Source organism: Argiope bruennichi, chromosome X2, assembly GCF_947563725.1.
Source record: "Argiope bruennichi chromosome X2, qqArgBrue1.1, whole genome shotgun sequence".
Classification (NCBI taxonomy): Eukaryota; Metazoa; Arthropoda; class Arachnida; order Araneae; family Araneidae; genus Argiope; species Argiope bruennichi.
Window position 1 is genome coordinate 132,023,696 of NC_079163.1, and position 22,296 is coordinate 132,045,991.

Genomic DNA, 22,296 nt, shown 5'->3' on the forward strand with positions numbered 1-22,296 from the left:
TCAAATCATCAGACATCTGATCGGAATATTGACCATTATGATCTTTAAATTATATGTTAAGTAAAGGACTATTCAAAATTTATTCCGATTAAAGAACCAAAAAACTGAGCATCAGAAGTAAGTAGTAAGTTTTGAAAGAAGAGTACTGAAATGGCATTAAAAATATATCTCGAGATAAAAATAAGACGCTTCTCAGAGGAAAAGCAGCAGGCGTGAAATATGTTCCTCAATGCATAGTAATGTAAGTAATGTCTTCATTAACTATCATTAATTTAACTGACTTCATTAATAATGTCAGTTAAGTAATGTCGTCATTAACTGAGACATTACACAGATTAAAACATGTTTTAATTCCGAATTCAAACTATTGGCGAAAACTGTCCATCTTTTTGAGAACAATTTCATTTTTTATCATCTCTAAGAGTTAATTTACCTCGCATTATATATTTAATTAGAGAATTTATAAAATACATCTTACTATATTCAGAAGCAAAAACATTCATTTCCGAATACATCAGATTAGATCTCCAAAACTGTCTTACTCGATACAGGTAATGAATGAAAAATAGAGGAAAGTTCCATGTTGAATTGACTGCCTTATTTCCGGTCCGATAACGTTCGAACATGAAAGATTTCCAATAATGAAATCAAGATTACTTGAAATATCGTCGTGAGATTTGAATGCTGGATAAGGTTTCTTTCTATCTGGCATGGTCTTCATGAGACTGAAAAAAAAGAAATGTTCATTTTTAGATGTACGTTTAAGAGAATGCACAAAGAAAAATTCTCGTGAGGGAACTTTAAAGCTATTCAAGTTACCTATTTTGTTACTATTCGACATTGATTCATTCAAGCAACGAAGCGGAATGCCGATTCTTTTCAAGTTCGTTGCTTAGTATTTTAAAACACCATCTGAACCCACAAACAGTAGGTTCAAATTAATATTTGATTTCAGTTAAAAATCGTTGTTTATGTCTAAGGTTAGTAATCAATGTTAAACCATGTATTATATCGCATTTCCATTCCAATGGGGCTGAAGAAAAATAAACCGAAGTTTCTTTTGCAGATAAAAGCTGTAGGGTTAAAAATACTTTTCAAAGATCTTTAAATTCTATAGTGGAATCTGAAGTTGCAAAAATAACTTTAAATCAGTTATATAATCTAAACACATTTGTCACTGGGAAATAATTCACTATTCCACAAAATCAGAGAATTGGATCAAATATGCACACGTTCTTTTCGGTAGAAACAAATTCGATTTTCCACTATTAAACCCAAGCAGAGTTTTAAAAAATAAAAAACTGTTGCATGCTTTATCTGATAAGAAATCCAAATATTGTTGTAAATTAAAATTTAAGAATTGTGTACTAATTACTGTGTCCTTTTTTCAACTAAAATATAGTAAACCAGGCTACTTTTCAAACTTAATACTGGGGGTAATTTCTCCGAATTCACTGGGATAAGAATATTTATTTCCTATCAGATTCACCACAGCCAATATCAGCAGATCTCTAAACGGCGAATTTCTGTATATCAAATTATATAGACTACAATTTGCGAATATAATTTCAAAATCAACATTTATCGAAAAGTGATTTTGGGAGAAAAGTCAGAATTAGACCATCTTTATATTTATGATGTTTTCTGCCTGCAGTTTTCACTTGAATAGAAATAGATATGGCCTTTAAATTTATTGTCCTAATATTCATTTATTTTTAGCGACTTAATCAGCATGGCAAATTCAACGTCTTAAACAGTCAATACGATTACTCGAATGACTTAGAAGTAACAAATGTTATGAAAGAAATGACAACATTGATCAAGCTTTTTCTGAATTGATTATGTATACTGATTGCACTAAACTATGTTAAATATCTTGGTCTATTTTAATTGAAACGAATCTAAAAGATTATATATACATACTAAGCTCTGCTGTTTTACGACAATTTGCCTTGGTTTCAATTCATAAGTAGTCAAAATTAAGAAATTTTTGGTTTTTGGAGGGAAGCTTTGGCCTCCAGTTTGTCAACCCAAATGTTCACTTTTATATATAATTTAATGAATAGGAACAAATGAACAAGTGCTAAATAGGAATTTTAACAAACCTGACCGCACATACAAAAAATGTTTCAATGTTAGAATCTCGAAATTAAATGGTCACATTTTAAATTAATCCATTCAATTCATTTTTAGATCTTAAAGACTGAAGACAAATAGAAAATATTTTGTTCGGTCCATTACATTACATTTTACATACATTTAGAGTTTACTAGTAATATAGCAGAAGCACAAAACATTATTAAAAAATTCTTACAACTTGCTGAATTTCCACACAAGAATCAAAACTGATATTCCAAGAATCTTAATTCCTGATCCTTTCAGTCTTTAATGAGTCATTTTTATAATAATAATTGTTACACTCACCACGAAATAAACCAAATTTCAATGCAAGGTATTGTTGGATTTTCGAACCTAAGCTATGTTGGATTAGAAATTTGGAAGCCCTTTTCCAGAAGCTATCAATTTTTCAGACATCGAAAGAATTTTAAGGTATTTCTATATAATGCAAGGAATTATGAATGCTGATTTAAATAAACAAGGACAAGTCAAATAAATTATATTATTACTGATTACTGCAAGGATTCGGTTGGAAAGATTTACTTCGATTGTCGAATATGAAATGAAATTTTCCAGATATGTCGTTGATTGAAAATGCTTGAGACAATCTTGTTTATTACAACTCTTTCACGGCCTGCTCTCCATTTCTTTCTCACTGCATTCCTCTAAGTTGTTATCATTTGGTGCACGTTTCAGGCATGTGGTTGTAGGCAAAAGAAATGAGTGCCATTTGGGGGAGAAATGAAAATCAGGAGAACAATTCAATTTGAAATACATCACTGCCGATTTTAACTATGTCCAACATTTTAGTATTAACATATTTCAGCGTATACTCTCTTTATTAACTAGGATTTGAAAATTCTTGCTATTTTTTTCTCACATATTTGTATCTGAATTAATATTTAATTAGCTTGTCCCTTTGTTGGTTACGACATCTAATATAAATATATACACAATTTACTGTACAACCACCAAATTATAACTTTTTTCTTTGTGGATTTCCATTCGCAGATGCGCCAATCCACAATGCAAGCCATTTCATTTGCCATCCTACAAAAAGAAAATTTCATACATCTCAAGCAAATTTATTCTCTCACTGTCCTAGATGATGTCCGTTCGATAAACGTTTCGTGAACTTGATGAAGAAATTGTACTGTAATCTTACCAATGACTGCATCTAACTAAGGCTTAATATTGATCAAAGTCTCATTTAGAAGTTAAATGGGACGAATGGGTGTCATCATTTTAAACAGTGACTGGATTATGAGGAAGTGACTATATGAAACGAAACAGATACAGTGGGTAAAAAAAGTTTCCGTACGCTGCTATGACTGTTAATAAAAGTTTAATTTTTGGCACAAAATGAAAATCTTAAATTTGGTTTAACACAATCTCATTTATTATTTAAGAATATTATAAAGGAAAAAATATGAAGAAAATTAAATTGAAAGAATAAGAAAATGCCACTAATAAGGAACAAAAAAGTTTCCGTACGGTATTTACATAGTATATGAAAAACATTTTTTATGCTGACCAACTTGCATTTAATGATCGGTAGGCCTTCCTTTGGCCTTTTTCTCTTCTCTCAAATGTTGTGGCATAACCTCCATCAGATTTTTTTTGTTGTTTCTGGAGGAATACTACTCCAAATGTCTTAAATGACCCTTTTGAGTTCAACCTTGTTCTTTATGTCATATTTTTTTATTTCACGACCAATTTCTTCCAATAAATGTCCTATAAGGATTAAATCGGGAGACTGGGGAGGGCTATGAAGCTGTTTTTTAACATGATAGAGACATTACTCTTGACAAATCTTGGAGGTGTGCCTAGGATCGTTGTCCTGTTGAAAAGTAAAATCCATTCCAAGGGACAGTTTTTCTACATTGGTTCAAACATTTTGTTTTAGAATGTCAAGATGCACGTACCTATCCATCTATAAACATAAATTTCCGACACCAGTAGCACTTATATACCCTCATACCATGTTCTAACCATCACCGTGCTTCACGGTTCCACATAAGTTCTTAAGTAATACATGTTGTTTTGATTCCCTCCAGATCATAACTCGACCATCTGACCCACAGATATTAAATTTTGATTCATCGCTAAAAAAAGGACCGATTCTCAAAAAGATAGAGGCTTTCTTATATGCTTCTTTGTAAACTCGAGACTCTTTTTCTGTAGCAGAGACTTATAACAGGCTTCTTACAGGCCCCACATCCATTATAACCTTTTTTGAAATGATGTTTCTCGCAATTTAAGATGTGAATTTAATGTTGTAATTAACCATTAAATCAGTTGCAAGTTGAAATGCACTAATTCGAGGGATTATCTTGCACCTTACACATGGTATTTCTTTTATACAAGCTATTTAACTTCGGAGTTCTTCCGAATCGATCTCTATCCTCAAATTTTTACACATTACTGTATCTTTCAATAATATACTGCACTGTAGACTTTGGTTTGTAAGTCATTTCACTGATTTTTTTCATAAATAATCCATTTTTTCGCAACCGAATCATTAACTCTCGAATGGATTTCTGAATTTCCATTTTAAGACGATCAGGGAAACATTGGAATTAAACAACTGTTGTTATGTCGTATTCTTCACTCTGATAAACCATCAAACTTCGAATATTTACAGTGAATTAGTTGTAGAGCACATCAGGAGAAATTTGCATATTGCGTACGGAAACTTTTTTTGCATGATACTTCGTCATTTATCTTAAAAATTGCAAATGGACTTGCTGAGTTTTGTAAAAAAGAGAAATTTATTATGAAACTCCCTTTTAAAGACTCGCATTAACAAAATCTAAGTAATTTATAAAGATAAAAAGCAAAGATTAGAAATTATGCTAGTTTATTTTTATTTTAGTCTTCCGTACGGAAACTTTGTTTACCCACTGTATATGTAGAGTACTTATCTCCCGATTTCTGCACCACATATAAATAAAGACGGATATTTGGTTTTGCATGAATTAGTCTCACATGGCTGATATTAGAAGAAAACTGTGTCTCGGGGCCAACTTCCTCTCTCGAAACCGAGACGCACTGGAAGAGAGCTGATATATATTTTTTAATTTATCGCTGAATGTTGTAAAATATATTTAATCCCATATTTTTTAAGATACTGACAGAGTTTCGTATGGATTCAAATCCAGCTATCTAATCATTTTTTTAATCCCAATGCCTTCTGAGCAGCTCATTTGAGAATATCTTAAGAAGAAGAGAGTCTTATCTAGCCCTTCACATTCTGATATCCAGTATGCCGGATTGACACTAAGCCTCACAAGCCGGCCAGTAAGACAAAGCATGCGCAGAAAGGGGCTGATTTATGTTTGCCACCAGTTCATAAAATAGTTTCCATGCTTGGCTATAAACTGCCATTGAGGCGCCCCTGAATTTTCTTTTTCACAGAAAGGATCTATATTAGTTTCTTAAAATGATGGATATTTGCTCAAAGACGCATGGTAAAATAAAAAAAAAGGTTAGCATACCTAAATTTCGAAAACTATAGAAAAGAAATGACAAATAAAATGAAAACAAAAAAAGAACACAACTTCGCATCAGAAAGAAAAAAAAAGAGCGAAAAATGTCGGAATTCATCTATGATAAGTGATCTATTTTTTTCACTCCAAGAAAATATCCAAATTCTACAAATGCATGTGCAGTAAAGGTGGGTTCACACGAGGCCAACTATTGCGCGCAATAGTCACGCCTACTTCAAGAAAATCACGTGACCGCAATGGGACAATGGCAAATGGTTGTCCCGTCGATACAACCATTTGCCATTGTCCCACCGACGTTGTATCAACTGTTCACACGAGGACAATACAGAGACAACGATTGCGCGCAACCATTGGCCTTGTGTGAACCCACCTTAAGAAAAAAACACAATACATGGCATGTTGTTGTCCCGTTGGGAAAAGCATTGCCATGGACGGAACAGCATTTTTCAGCCTTTCTAAGCATGCGCTGCCAACTGGCTGTCTTATAACTGGCCGAATGTAAACCCAGCATTAGTATGAGTGCTATTAATCAGTTTCATTTCAAAGTTTTTGAGTCACGCAGCATCATTTCTGGTTTCCATAAAAGAAAAATTGGCTAGCAGAACTCATTGGCTTGATTTTCTTTATGATTTCGGATACATTTTTTTTTCTTAAACTTCGCTGTCATTTAAGATGTTTACTATTTCTCGGACACAGATTTATCGGATGTTACTTAAATAAGTAAGATACATATATTTTTTTGTTTCCGAAATTGTAGTATTTATTTTTGTTTGGGAATTAATTTTGGTGATTTTTATTCTCCCTTATACAAAATAGACAAAGTTAGGGAAATCCAAAAAAATTCCACATCGAAACTTGATGAAATGATCGCATTTTGAACCCTTTCGTGTTCAAAAAGAAAGCATTTCAATTCTGTCCGATTCTCTGCAAGTCTATGAAAAACGCAGCTTGTTAGAAGCATGAAACTTTGTATTTGGGTTTTTATCATATTTTAAACGAAATGCTCTGGCACTAAGTCTATTCGTCCTACCAAGCGTCCGATGATTCGGACGCATATTTCTAGGTGAATGAAATAGTTTTAAGATTTGAATGGTAGCCTGGAATGATCGATCGAAATTTGTCCAAAACATACTTGGGTGGTGCGGAAGTTCAGTAAGAATCTTTACTTGGTTCCCTTCATTGTACTTTGGAATTAAAAAAAATGAGTCCTACGCCATATTGGACAAGAAGTGGAGGGAACCATACTCAGTTGCTTAACGGGAATTTATTTTCATATTTTGAATGTTGCGGTAATTTTTTTTCATTCATTAAAATAGCTGAAGTATTGTAGCAAAGTGTTGTCTATTATGTCGAGGCTTTTTATACAATTTTCTTCAGAAGCCAAATTTATTTATATTATGTTTACTTTGAATGGAGTGGAAGGAAATAGTACTTCCATTTAATAAGATTAGAATCACTGTTCTAGACTAATTTTTTAAAGACTCTGTTTTTAAGATTTTTTTCATGGTAATTCTGATTCCTGTAAATACTTTTTGAAAAAAGGAAATAGAAATGTGTGTTAATATTTTTATCTATGAAATATTTAATGTAAAATTCTTACTGTTAGATTGGAGAAAAGTAATTAAGGAAAGAATAATGAACTTTAGTTAAAATATGGTTTTTCACTTAACTTGAATGTAATATAATGTTACTAATAAATTGATTGTAATATATTGGATTTATATATCATATGCAACTTTTGGGTGCAAAAATATATTACATTGCATCAAAAGTAAGAAATATTTGGGCCCTTTTTTTTTAAATGTTCCGTGGAATGTACAAACTATATAGTATTTTGAATATATTTACTACAGCTTCATAAAATTAAAATATACTGCATTGAATTTTGTATTAAACTATGACCTAAATTTCCAAAACACTTTCGCAATAACATTATTTTCTAAACACTACCGAAAAATGAAAATAAATTTTTATTCTTTTATGACTTTGTATTTTTTACTGCAGTTTCTTATTTCATTCTTTAAATTTAAAAATTTCCATGAACATACGCAGATTTTGTAGGTATGAAGAATGATTTAACTAAGAAAAGTTCTTTTTTTCTGGTATTTAAGTCCTTGTAGATCTGAGGCTTGCATCTTGAATAGGAAAGCTTGCATCTTGAATATTCGTTGTTATTAAAAAAAATCGAATTTCTAATCTTGTCCAAAACATTAAATCAAACGAATATAGCGAAACCTTTTTAAAATTACGAGGAAATGATTCAGTGTTAAATTAGCATCGCAAAAAAAACTTTCCTTTTTTTAAATTTTCAAGTGGTGCAATATGATATCCTCTGAATTATTGAGGGAAAAATATAAATCGGTAAAATTTTGACTAATCTGATTACATTTTCTTTCAAAAATTTTGAAAACGCCTTTCATCGTAAGAACTACAGCACAAGTAGGTGCAAAATTTGGCAGTTTTTGCTCCAAATATCTATATTGTGGAACCTTACTCTGCGCGATTACATTTTGAAATTTCCAGAAAATATACGTCTAAATACACCAGAAATTCTAGCAAGTTTAGTTACAAAGATTTCCCTATAGGCGCATTCAATTGTATTGAATTGGACATACAGACATAACAATTAAATGCAAAAATGACTTGGAATTCATGAATGTCTTAAGTAACCAAAGTAGTCATTTTTGAAATCGAATTGCATTCTCTACACAAAAGTTGTCAATTTCTATGGCTAAAAAGATAAATATACAGTTAAGAATCGGTGTTTATTAGAGGGAAAAAAATCCATAAAACGATCCCGTCTGCATTCATTCTGTTGCCAATAATTCGAATTTTTCTGATTTCTTGGTATAAAATTAAACTATTGTCCATCATTTGAATTTCTTATTGAAGGTTTTTTTTTCTGAATGTTTTCCCGTTAAATTCACGTGCCTTGTACCCACTCTCTCTTTCAAATGGCAACTTATTCATTCAAAAGGATAAATCTCGCTTTTCAAAAAGTTTTGCACACGCTATAGAAGCACTTAAAAGGTAAAATTGACAGATTTTATTGTGCGAATACTGCATTCAAATTGCTGTATCGTGTTTATTTTTTACAATTACTTATTCATTAAATTATCAATTACTAAAACTTTAAAATTATTTCTGTTTACAAAAATTACAATTAAGTATTTAATAAAGCTGCTATTAAGCCTTCGGCATTTTTAGGTTAAAAATTGCGTTATCCCGATGAACTAATCGCTTGTTTGAATAAATTGAAACTTGAATGTGGTCCGGTTAAATTTGAAACAAATTCTTCTGTAGTTAAAATCAAATCTCGGTAATCTCATGAAGGCAAAGATGGCTTCGCCGTCGATAACCTGAACAGTTTCCAGATTTGCGATTACTATTTATACTGAAATTTGAAAAGCATCTCAACGATTGCCTTGGTTCAATCTACAAAGTAGCATTGAAACGGGTCAGTATTTGTGTTATTTAGCAAAAAACAAATATGTATTCAATCGATTCAGTACTTTTAACTCTAAATTTTAGAAGATTCATCTGAATTATTTAAGACTTCATTGTATTAATCCTTGTTTCTTCAAAATGAGGCAAATTTACTACATTCCAAGTGCAAATATCATTTCTAATCTAAGATAAATTTATATTATATGAAATTTTAAAGAAAACTTTATGAAAGCTCTGATAATTGCATTTCTAATTTTTCATAGAAAATTATTCATATTCGGTTTTCCTTGGTTTCTTAACAACATTCAGTTTGAATAAAAAAATATTCTTGGAAGTTCGTGCTTTAGTCAAGTTTCTGTTAACTCTTTTGAAGGTAATGAAGAATTCACTTTCTCGTACACGAGCAATTTAAGGGGATGGGTGGTTAAAAAGAAATACTCGAAAAGGGATGCATCTAATTTCCCAAAAGAAATAAGATGAATAAAGCTGCGATACAAACGAATCTTCCAAGAGAGTTGCCTTATACTGCTACTTATATGAAAAAAAGTTATGAATGACTTAATAGAAAGTTTCAAAACTGGGGAAAGATGTAGAATTTTTTGAAATTGCAATTAAAGAATTAAAGCCACTACCTTCCGATATTTAGACTGTTATTATATTTAGAAAAGTTGAGCATCGTATTAAAAGAAATTCAAGGGATAAGGAAGAATTGTAAAAATTGATATCGAAAAGTTTCTACTGCCCTTTGATCCGGATAGGCAATTTTTAATATTGTTCTTTTGACGGAACAGCAGCTTCTAACATTTTGTGGTAGACTTATAGATTGTACCTTTATATAGCCAGTTTTGACAAACTCATTTGTCAAATTAGCAATTCAATGTGTTCCACTTGTACAAACGAATAATACAACTTCTTGTTTCCAGGTCTATCTTTCTCATAAAAAATGTCTCGCAATGCAAGCAATAGTCTCCATCTTCATGTTCAACCATCAAGTTAAGTCATAAGTTAAAGCAAAATTTTCATTTACCAAAACTTAATGTAATTCTTTATCTTGTATCCTTTTCACGTGCCATGAAGTCTGTCAAATCGAAGGAACTAAAGTTCCTACTTAATATCTCGCTTTGGCAACATGTTTATTCATAGAGGCTTGATCAAATATTGCAGGCAATCAATCTTTGGTCATTGAAATGCGAATTTGGTATATAGATTGATCGCGTATTTCTAGAAATTATCTAAGAAGATTGTTATTAAGTTTTTTATTAGACATTTACTTCTGGAGGGGGAGAGAGAATGTTGGAACGAAGGGAATACAAGTAATCGAAAATTTGACCTCCATTTTACAAAAAAAGAAAAAAAAATGCATGGCAGTAGTTGGAAACTTGTTCCAAGTCTTTACTTTTCCGGAAATTGAATTTTTGTGGGTACATTATATTGTTACAAATCTGTAAAGTTGTTTCCCAGCACGGTTAGTTCTATCATCAGAAGATGCTACTCGGATACCGGGCTAGTGATCAAAGAGCTTGGCGACAAAATAGATAATGCTGGAAACTTCCAGAATTTTAACGATCCGTCCATTAGGAACCGAGATACGACTGATTAGGCTAGAGGATTCTCAGCCCGCATCCCGGGAGTTATAAAAGGCCGGCAGTCTCAAGCTGCAGGGAACCAAATCGGAATCGTAGACAAGTAATGAGTCTTCGAGAATGTAGCGAAGTAACGGTGGAGTGCCAGCGTTGTGTGGAGCCCAAGCTATTGCTGAACTGGGTTGTGTGCTGAGTCCTGTTGTCTATTGTGGAAGCAGCATCGAGTTGTGTGTGGAGTAGCTAGCCGTGAGGTAGTGAATCGGCATTTGGACACAGTTAAAGCGAGGAGACGGTGAGAACTTCTACCGTTTGGAGAGACCGTAAAACGAAGATCCGAGGATTCCCTCTCCTGCTGGATTCTGTCTGGCCGCTTAGTGTGCTGTGGGCTACTGTCTGCTGCTGTGTTCTGTCCTGTGCGTTCGTCTGGGCTGTACATATTCGTCGTCTGTGTCTTTGTGTTTAATAAACGTCATTGTTTTCTATTGAGGGCTGCCGATTGTGTTTTCAGACCATACACCCACTACAGGCGAGCGCGGTGAAATCCGAAACAATATAAGAATCAACAGACATTAAACTGTCTTGGAACTGAATATTCTATTTGAGACTTTCTGGCAATTAGTGGAAAATTGTCTTAATTTGGCGTTGATATATACAGAATTTATCGGGAAGTGGTTTGATCGAAAAGTGAGGAATAGTTTTTTAGTACACAGAATAGATCACTACAGTTCTAAAGTTGAAATGTTTATTTAAAATTGAGGTGCATTTTTCGAACAATCCCTAAAAAGGAATGCTGGGCATTAAATGGGTTAAAACAATATATGATTAATGGTGGCTTGGATAATGCAGCGATAGCTATCGGTCGTTGAGTAACAGATACGTAAAAACTAGGTGAAAGGAATGCACAGAAAAGTGGTTTATATGGATCGTAATAGTAAGATAATGTGTGGTATGAAAGTAGGACATAAATTAATGAATGTGTGAAAAGTAAGTGTTGGAAATAGCAATGCAAAGCAGGATGAGTTTTGTGAAACTGCGATTGATGGCTCCGGAAATGAGTGTACGGTTTAGGAAGCAAGGGTCTGGTGTTGGCATGGGAAATTTGCGGGATTCGAGAAATGGATTAGATCGTTGTGCCACGTTTCGCAATTTGAATTTTTAATTTGAAAAAAAAGTGAGAGCAGGACGCGAAGATTTTACAGAAAAATTTTGATTTAGAGATTTTGGTTTAATTTGAAATTATGTCTCCAAATTTGTGTCTAAATGATAAGATAGTTAACATGCAATACTTAATCAAGACTTTAAGCATAGATATGTTGTCAAAACGAGACATTAAATGGTAATTTTAGTTCCTCTGATTTATCAGTTTGACTTCATCAGATTGAAACGTTCGCAAGAGAAAACGAATAATTTCACTACATGTTGACTATTAACTCCTTAAAAATAGTTGCCTTTAAACCTGAAGAAGTCCTAAATAAAAATGTGGTTTAATGTGATATGATAAGAAGAGTCCTCTCGTGATTATCGATCATTAATGGCGGATGAACAATAATTGATTGATTATCATTGTGCTCCAAAATATTTGGCTTACTCTGAAATGAGAGAAAAGGATAGTTTTTCCGCAAATATGTGGACCATAAAAGGAACGTTTATTTATGTTCATTTCATAATCAAATGTTTGAAAACGAATAAATTGAGCTACTTAAATCTCAAGATTTCTGCAGGTTAAGCTTTAAATTACTTTGACATTTCTCCCATGCACCTCGTGCATTTAAATTAAAACGGCTATATGGTTCAATTTTTCCATTTCAATAGGGCAAGCAAAGCAACTCAACAGAAGTAGAGGTAGAATGCATCTTTAAATTGTAGATGAAAGGAATTTAGCATTTGAGTTTCATTAAGATTATTTCGAATTGCAAACATAACAAATATTAACCGAAATGCTTGAAACAAATCGAATACTGATATTTTGTTAACTGATTTCATTCATAAACTTTCGGATGCAATTAAGAACTATTAATGAAATCATTAAATGAATAAATTGAAAAATGTAGAAGTAGCTTTTATTGTCTGTATATAAAATATCCATTTTCCACCTGCATGAGAAATGAAACATTCTTCTCCTCCATTCCTTCGCTTTCCTAGCTACAGGTATTCAAAAAAAGTCGACTATTTGATTATTTTTAGAATTTGTATCAGTTCAGATATAATTTGGAATAAGTGCTTGTTTAATATGCCATGTCACCAGTTTTTATAGGTAAAACTTCTGAAACTATGCAGTTCTTCATGTAGTCGAAAGTGATTCTGGAGAATATTCTTTTACTGAGCAGAAAGAACAAATGTGTTGTTAAACTTCAGGAAGGATGAAGTCTGAAAGATTGCATCCCAAAGTCTCCGTTTTGAAATGCTGTCTTCGAATGGATCTGGCAAATCAACAAATAGAAAAGGCTTTCATTGAATTATCTGAACCAATGAACTCAACCAAAAAAAAAAACTGGATGTCGTTATTGAAAGTCTCTTCTGAAACTTGAAAAGTAGAAATGCGATGCTTAGCAGAATCATCCGGAGCCACGGAATAGAGCAAATTCTTTCATTCTGACAGTGAAACATTTCGATGTCATGCTGGTTTATACTCATCTTCTATCCATAATGAGAAAAAAATGACAATTCCTTTGAGTGTCCTTCGACATGGATATCTGACCTGTTCGCTGTCCGAGTTTCAAACCCATCTTCAGTGGACACCAGCTTCTCTAGATGTTAAAGTGTTCATCATCATGCTCTTTTAAAAAATGTTATATTTGTTTCAATAACTACTAAAGCCTCAAAGAATTTCTATTTTCAAATAAATTTGCGAGTGACTGACATAGATTAAAGATCATTGTAATATCATAAATGGTGATAAATTTTTATTTGTGAATTTATAACGGACGGATCCGTTATAAGCAATTAAAATTCGATTTATGTGAGCATTAATATACGTAAAATATTAACATAGGCCATATAAATATTCGATTGTATGTGTCGATAAATATTCATTCGAATCTTTTTTTCAGGTCTCAATCATGGCATGAGTACATTTTTAAATCTGGTCCAGTGATGCTTGTTGGCAGTCATCAAGTTGAAAACCTTTTCAAAAATATTATAAGTGGAGGGATATCCCACAACTTTTCTTGTTGACAATTTTGAAACATAAGAAATGATAAAAACTTGTTAAAACGTTTTTATATCAATGAATTATAATGAAACTCTTCGGCAGCAATATATAATGTAGTAAAAGGAATTTCTTAAATTGATTCATCTTGATACTTTCTGCTCTTCTCAGTACTACGAATAGGCATTTCATTTGGGAAATTAAATGAGAATTTTCTTACAACAATTGAAAATTGATGTTTGTTCAGTTACTCCACGCAGTTGTAGTGTTGGGGGAAAAAATGAAGTTTTGATATGCATTCATAATTTTTGGAACTTTTTAATCTGTCATTTATTGTGATATCCTTTCTCATGTTTTAACCCATTCGAGATTGCATACAGTGTGCGCAAAGAATTTCCGAGCCAAAAAGGCTAGTAGCACAACAATGCAATTGTGCAATGACATTGAATTACAAATTTCGTCTTCTGAGGCTGGCCTTTAAAATGTACCGTCTCGAATGGGTTAACAGCTATCGTAGATGGTCTGCTGCTTATCATTTTAAACTCTTGCCATACGGATTACAAAAATATAACATGGTAAGCATTGCACATGACTTCCAATAACCTAAGCTCTTTAAATGGTCAATTTTTCTCCATTGACATCGGTTAAACACAATTCTCCAGCAAATACTCTGTAGATAATATTCTCAATCTAAGCATTTGTGCATGCTAATTACCAATATTGAAGTCCTTTAATGCGTGTATAGTCGCGTTTCTGGAATAGCGTAACACAGGGCAGAAATCTTGATATATATAATTTTGCGAATGTTGTTTTAGAAGTTTCCATTTTAAATATAAACTCCGCAGAATCATTTAAGCTTGCTCCCAAATTTATGACGAAAATGATCTCGATCCTTCGTTAAAAAAAGTGAATGGAGTGTACAGAGTTAGTTGTACGATATTATAGCTGTAACGTATAAATGTTTACTAAATGCATTTAGAAAATTTCTAATATTTGCATAGCTGTCAAATAAGAAATTTCATTCTTGTGTTTAGAAAATTCATAGTTAAAAACTTAAGTATGAAACAAACTTGATCAATAATAAATTTTTAAAATATACCTTTTATTAATATAAAATTTATTTCTCAGTTTTTAGTCTTTTAATTAATTCATTATCATAAATATTTTGGTGTCTTGTAATTAGTTCTTCAAATTCACTACAGGTGGCATTATCTCTATATTAAACTTAATTTAAATGAGTGTAATTAAATTTAATTAATTTTAAATATTTTTTAAATGATATTATCAGAATGTCAAATGTATAAAGTGAAAAATTGTCATCAGATCAACTCTGCTTGTTTTTCTGTGGACCAATTTTGACCAGTTACTGAACACTTTTGAATGGAATTTCACTGTTTTGAAATTTTTTGAATGTTTTATAAATTTCCATATTTCTAGAATAAGTAGATTAGCTATATTTTGTTAGATAAATTCTGCACTATTCCATTTGAAATATGAATTTAAAAGAATTTTCAAAATATGCCTCAAATCTTTTGAAACATAACATCTCAACACGCGTCTATTTGTTGCATCCATTTATAAATAACATGTTAAACTGGTAACTTTTATTTGTCAAATTTGATTATCTTAATGCCTAAAAAGTCGTCTAAAATATTTTCGCTCTAAATTTGTGTCAATATTCATAGTTGTAGGAAAAATTTCTGCAAAGGATGACTGTGCTAGCCAGTCGAACCTATTGTAAAAATGAAAAAAAGCATTGGATGATCAACATGGTAATTAATATGCTTTAGAAGAAAATACTGTCAAAATTGCAATCGCAAAAATTGAATTTGCAAATGAAACATCGATTTCAATTTATCCAGAACAAATGAATAGTTTAATGATGCATTCAGCCAAATATACGGCGTTCAGAATCATTTCTTTTGTCTCCGGAAATGTGTACATCTTGATAATTTCATACATTCTTAATAATTCCTATAAATGAATTGAAAAGGATTGGCATATGGTAGCCCTCAGCTGTGAGTGTTCCTGTTCAAGTATCTAAACCTGCTATTTTAAAAATTTGAGCTTACAAAATGCATATTGATAAAGATAGAATTGTATGTTTGTCAGATCTCAGTCATTGCGAGTATGTAAAATATGCGACTCATTTGGAGACAAGAAAGATAGTAAGGCAGAAACTGCATTTAATTGAAATTCTCTTTCCAATAATGCTATTAACCCTTTGCGATAGTATTAAATTTGGACGTAGGAGTTGTACTGGTCGGAATTAATTTCCGCTGAACAAGCAATAATGCATAGTATGCAATACTATGATGGAAAAACACAATTTATCCAGTCTTTTGTATACTTCGCTATTGTAAACATAATGTTTTATTGTAAAAATGATAGTTTATAATTTGCCATCATGTGGCATCTTTCAAAACCGTCTCCAATGTGAAGTCCTGGTTTTCGATGACAAGTGTCGCAAAAATAATTTGTCCGCCTTGTTTTTCTGTTGGAACAAACAGCACAATCTGTACTTGGGACGTCTTGAAAGTGCCGCAATCTTTCTTCTCTAAGGACGATGGAGAGATCAAAAAGAACACGTGATCTCTTGCAATACCAGAGTCAATGTTCAAATTGTCAAAATAAAATTCGTCATCTCTAGTTTCAGCTTCATAGTACACTTCTTTCTTGTTGCCATTTTGGAATATTATTTTTGAAATATCTTAAAAAGCGAGAATGTTAAATGAGATTAAATAGAATTTATAGCATACTACTTCGAATTTTACGAAATATCTCCAAAGATTTCTTTTCGTTCGAGATGCAACTGACTCGCTGTGGCATCTTGCATGGCGAGTCAGAGGCGGCTCTATTAACATTAGGATTCGTTATCACGAAATGATAGAAGCACCGTATCGGTTCGTGAGTAAGTTCCTTAGCTGTTTCCATTTTTTCACAGAAATTGTAAACTGATGTATCCTAAATGGAGATTAAGATACGACGAATACAATATAAGTTTAGTATTTTTCGTTGCTGAGAGCAGACATGCAAAATTCTCTGGTGGCCGCGAGTAGACAAACGACCGCAAAGCGTTAAATAGTTTTTAAATGCTTCCATTTCTATAATGGCTTGAAATGTTTCTATAATGGCTTTAAATATTTTTATTTCACTAGCTTTTATAAATATTATTTTTATTAAGGTACTAAAGCAGATTTTTTCCAATTTCAATTATTTTTTGCTTTTTTGTACTTTGAATGAAAAAGCCATCATTCTAATTATTACGGAATATTGAAATTAAATTTTTTTTCTCATTCATTGCCACATGTACCCACTTGTCGAAATTTAATCAGTTAACTAATATGTAAGTGATCCAACAATGCTTTGCCAATGAGAATACATTAGAGGATAGAATTTCATTCTTCCTCCCATCAAGAAGCAAGTGAAAAATCGATTGCAAAATTCCATCTTTACAAACATGAAAAAAAAAAATCAAGTAAATGTTTAAGAACAATGGTGTTCTGGATTATGCAGACTATAATTGAATTTCGTTAAAAAGTCACCGATTTTTTTATCCATGCTAACTTTTCTAAATATTTTATTGCTAAGGGATATTTTTATGTTAATGCTTTACCATCTGTATGAAACTTCATTTTAAATAGATTTATCAGCATCTTTTTAATGTTGCATCGATTGATTGATCGATCTTGCAGCAATTTTAATTGCTATAATTGTCTGAAATATAACAAATGTAAATAAAATGCTTCGTATGCTTACTGTATTTGATTAATTTGACAGCTTCATAATTTATGTAAATATCTTCGATACAGAGTACAGTTTTTCAGAATTTTGAAGTGTCTAGATATTTATGATCATAAAGATGATCGTTGTAAAAATGCCTATTAACAGGAAATATTTCATTATCAAAATAGAAGTTAAATGATCAAATATTAATATTCTCAGCCTCAACTCGTTCGAATTCATTAATTCAAGTAATTAATTTGAGCAGTATATAGCTTTGATTTGTAGTTTGCAGTTTTAGTCCAGGTAAATAATTTAACCGTATCAAAGCATAAAACGGCGATTTCATTAGTTTGAGATGCTGGACTAACTATCCAAAAAGTATTTCTAAGTTTGCTCCTGGATATGTTACCAGATGGGGGGGGGGTCATCACTTTTTAGAATTTCAATTTTCAAAAACTATTAATCTGCTAACCCGAAAAGCCAAGCGGAATCTTCCTAGTAACTCTAATACTGATTTTTAACAATTTTTTTTCTCTGGTTAAGTTGTGTATCTACTACAACAATTTTGTAAGAAATGAAAATTAAGAATATTCGACAAATAAACATCTATTAAAAAATCTAATTAACTTGCGCTTTATAACTGAAAGTATTATTGCTGCTAATAAAACATTGTGTTATTTTTAAAGTGATCTATAAACAGATGTTATTTAACCGTTTGAATTTTTTTTATTTAAAATAATAAATTTACTTAATTGTAAATACTTAATTGAAATAATTTTACTTAATTGTGTTATTCTAATTAAAATAGCCTATTTTCTGTTATGACAATTCGTAAGTAAACTAAAGTGAAACTACTAGCAAAGCTGTATGTGTTTTATAGTAAAAAACTATGCCCAGTACCTTCTTCAGATGCCGAAGGCATCGATTGTCTAAAGCGCAGACTGGCACAGCCGGTTTGAAAAAGTTCTTCATGTCTTAATTCAAAGGAGATTCAGCAATTGTGCCCCATAAAGGTTCTAAAAGATGTGTTCTTAGATAAAACGGTCTTGATCAATAAATCTCACAATTTTAATAAAAACGGTGGGTAAATGTAACCGTTTCACAGTATTGTTTATATAGTCAACCATCTTGATTGGCGATTTACTGCTGTTGGCGAAAGAAGGGGCACACTAAACTAGGGTTTCACCGAAAAGTTATTGGTATAAAAAAAATAAACTGATTAGGGGAACTTTACAATGGCTTAATTAGGGCAGGCGTAAATTTTTTAAAGCAAATCTGGAAAAATATTTTTCTTCCTCAATTTAAGCGAAATTATTGTAATTCTACTAAAGAATGTGTCAACCAAAAGTAAGATTCTGTTCACTTATTCTTTCACTTTGACTACTTTTTTTTACAAAATTTGTCTGTTACAATAACTTTTGAAATTCGAAAACACTTTTAGAATAGCATTATTTTTCGGCCCATGAATTCTGATGGATAGAAAAGCTATTTATTGACATTTTTAGATGACAGGTTTTTTTTTCTATCCTTCAACAAAGACGAATTCTTCCAAAAATAATATCTACTTGAAATTTTCGCCACTTATTCCCTTCCATTTCCCTGTATTCTTAAGATTTGCAATGCTTTCGCTTAAATTTCTTTTTAAAAAAGTGTGCAAAATTGGGAAGAATATTTTCTTATTTTTAAAATTTACATCAAACCTAATTAAGCTATTGTAATGTTTAACAGCTCATTTTATAGAGCTTTTTGACTTCAGCTTTAAATTTAAAAAAAAAACATTTTGTAAGATTAATAACTTTTTATTTAAACATGGAAACCTTCAACTTCCACCCCTTACCCTTAATATATCTGGTTGCAAACTTATAGGCCAATTTTGAATAACGAACTCAATGAAATTGCTGCTATGGGTTGTTTTTTCCGCATTTTGATACTTCTCATGGCAGTAACAGAAATAACCTTTTGTTGTGTGACCCTGTGAAAAAGTCACCCGAAAAAAATGCCGTTTCTACAGATTCATCTCAAAAATCAAGTAACGTTAAAAAGATACTGCATGGGCGCGAGCGAAGATATTTGATGATGTTGGACCATCCAGTTTAAAGTCTTGCCATAAAATGTTTTAGCTCTCACAAATGTACATAAATTGATTTGTAAATACTTCTTAATGTCGAATTGATTAATAGAGTAACTGAAATGTTTTATTTAAAGATATTCCACTCACTCCTTCTATTCAGACGGATGTCCTTTTAAAAGAAGCCAAATAAGTAACTGTAAATAACGCCTTGGAGAACTTTTTCGGTGATAGCCACAGATAAATATAGACTGAATTTTTTTTTTAAAAGCCGTATATATGCTTAGATAGAGCAATGGAGATCTTTTTTTTAAAAAAACAAAGTTAGATATCTATTTATTATAAAAAAAGAATTTTATGTGAACATTGCATTTCATTCGCTTTGTGATTGATGGATAGCAAGTCATATGAACCATGATGTTTTTGGCTTGTTTTACCAATATTTTTGGAAATATTTAATGAAAACCATTGTCATAGCAAGATTTGTATCGCACTTGACGGTGAAATAATAAAAACGGAAAAAGCTTTAATTAACATTAAATTAATAGCAATTTAGAACAATATTATTTGTGAATTTTACTCTTAAATACACCGTTTGTGGCAGCACTAATAAGTAACTTTCCACTTTGTTTTTTTGTAACGGAAATTTTTCTTCTCTGGGCTAGCAAAGGTCAGGTATCTAAGCAATACATATATTAAACCTGCATTGTTTTTTAAATACTTATGGGACGACCAACAATATCAGATGAAGGAAACATGTGAATAAAGACCGAGCGAGAATCCGGCAATTTGAAAAGAAAAGCTGGTCGCGGAGCTGCTAAGTTTGCGACAAAATATGAGAAATTGATTTAAGATTTAGATATTGGAGATGTAAAGAAAGGATGTTCTCATTGTGGGTCTTTGAGTTTTGAATCGGAAGTAGACGGGTCTGAAAATTCTCGTGGAAAGATTTAGCTTCCATTATTGAACGAATAGCCAATGGAGTTTAAAAACTTACTAACTGGAACTGAAGAACATCGTGTACAGTAACGAGGTTGGCCTCCTAGTATATATATGTAATATAAAAATGTTTTCTCAACAGATGAGATAAATAGCAATATAGAAATTGACTTTGAGTTAAATAACGTAAATTTGATTTTTTTTAAAGCGCAATTTTTTACAAAAAAAAATTCTTTTCCAATTGACTGGCTTGGATCAAAATTGGAATTTTTTTTTCTCTTGGTACTAAGATCATGTACCGAAATTCAATACTGAAGTTACTGTGCTCGTTTAAGTATATATTCATGCTTCGAATTTGGTACAATATTCGATACAGATCTGCACTTATAATGAAGAAAAAAATTTGTATATCTAGCTTGTTTTTATTCATTTCTAGAGTCCGCATGCATACATACAAGAATCTGCCCTTTGACAGAATTAGATTCAAATCCACAGTTTTGATTTAAGGATCATATGCCAAATATCGTCCATCTAGCTGGTTGAAAATTTGAGTGCTGTGCTAACATACTCTTAGACAGATGTATAGTAATCAAACGGGAAATTGTATCTGTACTTACTCACTTGAGTTATCACATACATGGAAGTTATGCAAAAACTATAGACAAAAGCTTTTTTTTTTTTTTTCTTCCTTTTCGAGAAATCTGAAGTTTCAAAACTGGGCAATGGAAATTTTGACGACGGTAATACCGTCTCATATTAAGTAAGTAAAAAAATGTATGAAAAAGCATATTATGTAAAGTAAACTTGAAATGTAAAATATTAAGTTAAGCTTCACTCAGAAATGAATATATAATCGGAACATTTGTCATTATAAATTTAATACCTACTTGGTTATTTCTGACTTCATTAAGTTAATTATGTAATAAAGCAATTATTCACTTATAGTGCAGTTTATTCTTTTGATCATGTGACGAACAAAACGATTTTTGTCATAACTACGGTAAGGTTCGGGCTGAAATTGGTGTTGAATTGAAAAGTTCAGATGACGAAGATATATTTTTGTAACGTTTTTCCTATATATTTGTTTACAGGCTTTATTGCTTGCTATAACGGCCTTTTATAACTCTTTCCTTCAGCTCCCAGTCCTAATGGCAAATCATTTAATGGAATTACCACTTCTGCTATAAAAAATAAAATCCGATCTCTCTAATCATTAGAGCACGCGGATGCGCAGTTTTTTCAAATAAAGTTAGGGAATGCTTCCTTTGCAAAGCTATTAAAAATATATCAGCTTTCAAACTGCATATAGTTTGCCCAATTTATAACAGATCCAAAAAGCATAAAACATTTTTTATTTTTAATTCGATTTGAAAAAAGTATACTGGAAGCACGAAACCAAGTCGAAAATTAAAATAAGAAATACTGAATTAAGCAATTTTCATGCAAAAGTAAAAGGATTTGTTTTTGAAAATAATAAAAAAAAAAACTCGTCATCTTATCTTCCTCAATTTATTTATGGAAGTCTTAAAGAAAAATAAAAAGTGATTAAATAGTGCTCCTAACATCCAGTTTGAAAAAAGGTCATTGAACTTTACCTAACGTGGTAATTTCAATGTTCGTTTCGGCAATCTTTCGATCGTGTACACTTGAAGGCAAAATCGCTATCTATAATAATTTGTGGACCGAAATATTTATCCAAATGCGCAATGCATACAATATGTGCATTGTTGGTGAGGAGTGAAAGTTTGGAAAGAACGC